At 41.0% G+C, this 7,022-nt stretch overlaps 1 pseudogene; it reads left to right on the plus strand.

Annotated features, from left to right (window-relative positions):
* Positions 1–6,222: 6,222 nt before the first annotated feature.
* LOC102482887 (coiled-coil-helix-coiled-coil-helix domain-containing protein 2 pseudogene) lies at positions 6,223–6,794 on the plus strand (annotated as a pseudogene).
* Positions 6,795–7,022: the final 228 nt, after the last annotated feature.

Consider the following 7,022-nt stretch of genomic DNA (forward strand, 5'->3'; position numbering starts at 1 on the left):
CAATCTTTTTGGTTAGACTGGGAATCAAATCAGATATTATTCTTTTTTTTTTTTCTTTCAGAGAGAGTTTTGCTATAGGGCTCATGTGCTTGCCAGAAAGACAGAGAGAGACAAAGAGACAGAAAGCGAGAAATCACCCCCTAGGGGGATGGCCACACCACAATTCCTTCTTCTCCATTGTCCTCTCAAGATTTTGGGCCTGCACACACATGTGCCTGGTGTGAATTTCAAGCTGCCGGCTCCAGGTCTCAAACCACGGTTGACCACATGGGAGTCAAGTGCCTTAACCACTATGCAACCTACTGCCCGCCCCCAGTATTTTAAGATCTGAATTATCTCAATCAACAACTGAAAAGTATTTTACTCTACGTGAAATTTGCTACACTAAAAATTATGTTTAAATGTTGAATGGAAATGATGGATTGTTAAGATTATAAGTAATAAGATATCTAGAGTATATGTATGTACTGAAATTATGAAAATTATGAGTTTTTAAAAAATATTTACTAAGAGACCAGCAAAGGACATAATGGTTGCATCGCTGGACTCCCATGTAGTCGACCTCAGTATGAGTCTTGGACCCAGTAGCTTGAAACTCACATAAGGTACATGTGCGTGCATACCTAAAATCCTGAGAAGAGAATGGAGGAACAAAAATTTCTGTCAAAAAAATATATATACATATATAAATAGATAGATAGTTACTGGAAGGTACATGTGCTTGCTGGAGACAGACAGACAGACACAGAAACTGAGAAAATACCCTCCCCGTAAGGAATGGTCACACCACAGTCCCTTCTCTGTTTCTCCTTTTGGGCTCTTGGGCATGTGTACACATGTACCTGATGTGTTTTTCAAGCTGCCAAGTCTCAAACAGTACTTTTGATTATGCAGGACTCAGTTGCCTTAACTACCTTGCCACTGGCTAGCTCATAATGATTTTGTAAAAAATTTTATTTAGCTTTATTTATTTATTTGCTTATTTTAAAATTTGACCAGAGAGGGACAGAGTGAGTGAGAGAGAGAAAGAAAGCAAGAGAAAGAAAGTGAGAAAGCAAGCCACCAGGTCTGGGATTTGAATCATGGTCGGCCATGTGGGAGTCCAGTGCCCTTAACCACCATGTCAGTGGCCAACCCCTGTCCATGATTTTTTTTTTTTTTGAGAGGTTTTTGCCATAGGGTGTGTGCGCTCACCAGACAGACAGAGACAGAGAGACAGAAAGTGAGAAATCACCCCCCAGGGGGGATGGCCATGCCACAATCCCTTCTCCTCCATTCTCCTCTAGGCATCTTGGGCACGCATGCACACGCACCCGGTGTGAGTTTTAAGCCGCCGGGTCCGGGACTCGAACCGTGGTCGACTACGTGAGAGTCCAGTGACATAGCCATTACGCTAACTGCTGGTCCCCATGATTTTAAAATACACATAATATCAATGATATCTCCTTATTGAGAAAATTATTTTATTTTTTTTTCCTTAGAGACAGTAAAAGAGCCCCAAGTGGTAGTCCAGAGACTTTCTCAGTGTGTTGTAAAACATAGGTGTGTTAAGCAAAATAAAGAACTTGCAAATATGTTACCATTCTGTGACAAAGAAGAATGAAGGCAGCTAATTGAATTAAGTTTCATAATCAATTGGCTTTACAGAGATCGTTCTGGATTATCTGGGTGGCTCTTTAATGTGTAAGGAGGAGGTAGCGGAATGAGTGCCAAAGTGACCTAATGTGAGAAGGAGTCCACACGCCATTGCCAGCCTGAAAATGCCAAGAAATATGGTAGCTTCTAGAAGCTAAAAAGGACAAGGGAACTGATTTTTTTAAGTTTAAGAACACAAGAGTCCTCCCAACATTTTTTTTTAAGGAGATTTTTTTTTTTTTTTTGCTATAGGATGTATGTGCTTGCCAGAAAGTGCAGGCAGAAAGTGAGAAATCACCCCCCAGGAGCTGGCCATGCTGAAATCCCTTCTCTTCCATTCGTCTCTTGGGGTTGTGGGCACACAAATCCATGCACATGAACTGAGTTTTAATCCTGGGTCCAGGATTCGAACCGTAGTTGACTATGTGGGAGTCCAGCGACATAACCCTTACATCATCTGCTGGTCCCAGTCCTTCCAACATCTTGATTTCAGTCTGGTGATACATACCCCTCTAGATAATATTTTTGTTATTTTAGGTCAACTAAGTATATGGCAATTTGTTATAGCATCAATAGGAAATTAATACAGTAGGTGAATCTTGATCCCTCAGTAAGAAAACACATTTTCTAAGATTTCTTCCCAAAGTATTCTGAAAGTTGGAACAGGTTCACTTTGTGGTATTCCAAGCATTTCTCTAGTAAACTTAATAATTCAAAGAATAAGTACATCTTATCGGTAATCATCTATTCCAGGGGGCATAAAATATGTTATGACGGGGGCTGGCAGGTGGTGTGGTGGTTAAGGGTGCTGGATTCCCACATGGTTGACCACGGTTTGAGTCCTGGACCTGGTGGCTTGCTTTCTCACTTTCCCTCTCTTTCTCTCTCTCACTCTGCCTATCTCTGGTCAAATTAAAAATAAATAAAAACAAAAAATTAAATAATTCTTTAATGACATCAAGAGAAATTATCTGCATATTGAACCTCTTCAGTTTTGTCTTATTTCCCCAAATTAATTATATTCAGTATCTTGAACATTAATGAAGGACATAGGCTCTTGCCAGTGGAAACTGTAACCCAGGTTGTGGCTGCCTGGGTGTCTCTAAATCCTCTGTTTTTTCTAGGATCATCTTAGTTAAGCAAACTTGCTTGTACTGAAGAACTGCATAAACTTGACCCCACTTCTAACTAAATGTATGATGAGAAATCAGCATCGTTACCAATAGTCCCAGGAATTCTGAGCCCACAGTAGGTTGTACAGCAAGACTTCCGCTGGAGATAGCTATTTCCCAAATTTCTGCTGAATTTTCTTGATCCCCACTCTTGATTTCACTTCCCACCTCTGCTCCCCATTTTATACATCTTGTGACCAAACTATATAGATATTCTCCTTTCCAATCTCTTCGCTCCACCAAATACCAATGTGACGTTTAAGAAAATGACCACAGCAGGCTTTTTTAAAGGTTTGGCACAAAGAAGGGGTTATATTGCAAAACAACACAACCCTTAATGGTGCATATTATTACAGAATTGCTTACTTTAAATGTGTTTGGTGATTTATTTTCAAGACTGGGGAACATCTCATCAGTTGTACTTGGACTCCGCCCTCCTGCTATTGTTATGGGGTCTTCTTTTTTCTTTCCTTGATCACCCCTTTCCCTTTAGTGTAAAGCTCCCTAGTCCCCAAATGACTGCTCATTTCTTAGGAAGAGCAGTTTATCTGTATCTCTGCCCCACATTAGGCCACTCAGCTACCTTATGAGACCCTTATCTTTTTAGCAAAACTGTTCTCAGAAGGGATGTTCCAAGACAAGGCATCTCTTTTGTCAGTTTGTTGAGGCAATTGGTTTCTCCTTCTATGCAAGTAATTTAAAACTTTTCGTACTTACAATAAATATCAATTTAGTAGGATATGAAATGCACCTCCATGTTTGAAGTAAAAGAAGCAAAAAGTGTATATTTATTACATTGGGTTGTTTTACCCTATGTCCCCAAATTATTCTGGGTCATGGGTTTTGATCTCCTTTGCAGTTAAGGATACCTAAGTAGAAGTCGGAGAAACACCAGTCTTTCCTATTTCACTTTTGCAAGTAAATGGAAAAGTAAGGTACAAGGTCAGCTAGTGGCATGGTGGGTAAGTTGACTAGATCTCACATGACTGAATGCATGGTTCAAGTCCTAGACCCAGTGTGTGCATGCATGCCCAAAATCCCAAGAGGAGAATGGAAGACAAGGAATTTCGGCATGGCCACCCCTGCTGAGGGGCACTTTCTTTCTTACTCTTTCTCTGTGTGTCTCTCTCCAACAAGCACACATTTCCTACAGCGGATCTAAAAAGTAATAATAATAAGGCAAAAAAACCTAGGATAATGAATTTTTATGTATTTTTCGTTCAGCTTCAATAATTATCCTATATAGCTGATATTATCTCAAGTAAATCCCCCTTATCCCATACTCCCTCCCAGACTAGAGTATTTTAAAAGTGAATTCCAGACATCACATTTCACCCATAAATACTTTATTATGTATACCTAAAAGATAAGGACAAATGTCTAGACAGTGTTCAAATGTCCCCAGTTGTCTCATAAAGGTGATTTTATACTTGTTGAGAAGCAATGTTTTTAGACATCGTTCCTGGTTACAGTCCAAAAGTACATACATTTACTAGATCCTTTCATGAGACGAGTTGCCACTGGGTGATGAAAGAGACACTGTTTAAGGACTAGTCCAGCTTTGATTATCTTATTTTAATGGTGGTCTATTCTCCACGCTAGCTGAATGGCATTTTCATTTGCTTGAGGAACAGGGTCAGCCTTACAAACAATTAACTAGTGAATAATTTAATTATGTTCAAGGCCTCATTCAGGCCTGGGCACTGTGGCTGAACTCTAAGATTTGAGAGACTGTGTTCAGGAGTCAAAGAGATAGAATTGTGCAAAGGAAGCCAAACTGAGGGGATGGACTATCCAGAGAGAGATGGCCACCTGGTGGAGGTCAACTTACTACCTGCAAAACAGCCCAGAAACTGTCCACTGGAAATCCAAGCGGTCTTTTCCAGGGAAATGCAGGGACCTTCTACCAGAAGCTCCTGCAGGATTAAAACACTTCCCCCCTTACTAGGGGTAGCTGTTATCTAGGTGGTGGCTGTTTGGATGTCCCTGAAATGTCTGCCAGTTTTTCTGGGAGCAGGTATCCTGCTGATGTGCTCTTAGCACTCTGACGTGGCAAGATCACAATGTACCATAGTGGCCCATTTCCTGGTTCATACACCCCCATCATTAGCATTTAATTGTTGCAAAATGGATAGGTGTACACACTGAATGTGAATGTGATCTCCTTGTATATATTTGTGTAATGTTAGGTTACTTATAAAAATTGTCTGAATAAAACTTTCACTTGCGAGGCCAGCAGGTGGCATAGTGGTTAAGGCTCTGGACTTCTACGTGGTTGACCACGGTTCAAACATCCCAGATCCTGTGACTTGACACTCATGCCAGACACATGTGCATGTATGCCCAAAGTCCCGAGATGAGAATAGAGGAGAAAGGATTGTGATCATCCCCTCTCGGGGGTGGTTTATCACTTTCTCTCTCACTGTCTCTCTCCGTTGTCTCTGGCGAGTATATGTGCCCTATAGCAAACATCTCTCAAAATAAATAAATAAATATAAACTTTCACTCTTGTACAAAGTATATGTGAAAGTAACTAACAAATTGTCTAATATCTATGGTGTCTATAGCTTATTAGATTCCTCTGGATGAGTGTTAGAAGAGACTTTTTTTTTTCAGATGTAGAAATCTAGATAAATATGCTATATGTTTAAAGTTCATTAATTTAATTAAGGTATTCTATTGTGGTTCCCAGTGTTAAAATAAGCAAACAAAACATCTTTAAAGAAATTGGCCTTTGTTTCTTCAGGAATTAGTGCAGTACTTAGCACATGGTAGGTGTTTAATAATTATTTGTTGAAGAATAAAAAGGTAAAATAGAAGAATAGTCACAAAAATGTATTTAAGTTTTCAAAAACTTTTGCTACATGGGAGATTTTCCTTTATCTCAGTACTGAGGAGGTGACTGGCTTTAGCCATGAGAATCAATGGGCAGAGGATAGTTTGAAGCCCTGAAAGCTTTTCTAAGGGGCAAACAGACAAGTAAAAGAGTATCCTTTGTCCAAACCATCCCAGAGAAACCTCAACTGGGAAAGTATCATGGCAGAAAAGTACCCTATAGATTAAGTCTAGAATATTCTCTACTTCTATTAATTTGAATCTGGTGAACCAAGCTTTCTTAAAAGAGTCTCAGGCCAGCTCTATAGCACAGTGGCTAAGTGCTATGCGTAGAAATCTGGACGCTGCGTGGGCGGGCATGTGTGCATGCTTTCCCCAAATCCTGTTGGAATGGAGAAATGAAGGAAAAAAGATTGCCGTGTGACTATGCCCCATTGGGGATGCTTTCCCTTTTCCTCTTTCTTGGGCAAGTGTGTGCACGTTCTGGCAGTGAAAAAAAAAAAAAAGAATTTCAATAGGAGTAGGAAAATAAATAAACTAATACTTCACATACCCAATATGTATGGGATACAACTAGAGCTGTGCTTTGGGGGAAATTTAGAGTTAAATGTCTATATTAGAGGCCTTCTGCTCACCTGGGCAGAAGCTGTTTTGTTTTTAGCGTTTCCTACGTCTGGTTGAGCCTCCGTGTGCTTGCCATGCCACGTGGAAGCCAAACCCGCACTTCTCGCATGGCCCCTCCCCAGCCGGGCACCTCAGATGAGAGCTGCCCCCAGGCCAGCACCTCAGCCTCCTGCAGTGGTCCCACCATCTGCAGTCAGCTCTTCTGCTGCTGCACCACCGCAGCCAGGTCTGATGGCCCAGATGGCAACCTCTGCAGCTGGTGTGGCTGTGGGCTCTGCTGTGGGACACACACTGGGCATGCCATCACTGGGGACTTCAGTGGAGGAAGTAACGCTGAGCCCTCCAGGCCTGACATCACTTACCAGGAGCCTCAGGGAACCCAGCAGATGAGCAGCAGCAGCAGTTTGGACCTTGCCAGTATGAGTTCAACAGTTTTTGGAGTGTGCCCAGAACCAGGGTGACATTAAGCACTGTGAGGGTTTCAGTGAGGTACTGAAACAGTGCAGATTTGCAAATGGATTATCCTAATCAAGTTGTTCATGCTGAAGAAGTAAGTCGACTCTCATGACCAAGTTAATTTAGTGTGAACAAATAATTGACAGCGAAATTATAAAGTGTAAAATCGTCAGTTAAACCTCTTCTGTTATCAGTCGCTTCCTTTAGAATTACAATGAAAGAGGATATTATTCTGTGATGAAGTTCATTGAAATGATGTAGAATCTGGGGCTGGGCAGATAATTGTGTAACCTTCTTAAA

The sequence above is a fragment of the Tupaia chinensis genome, unplaced genomic scaffold (genome assembly GCF_000334495.1).
Source record: "Tupaia chinensis unplaced genomic scaffold, TupChi_1.0 Scaffold000622_1, whole genome shotgun sequence".
NCBI classification, from domain to species: Eukaryota; Metazoa; Chordata; class Mammalia; order Scandentia; family Tupaiidae; genus Tupaia; species Tupaia belangeri.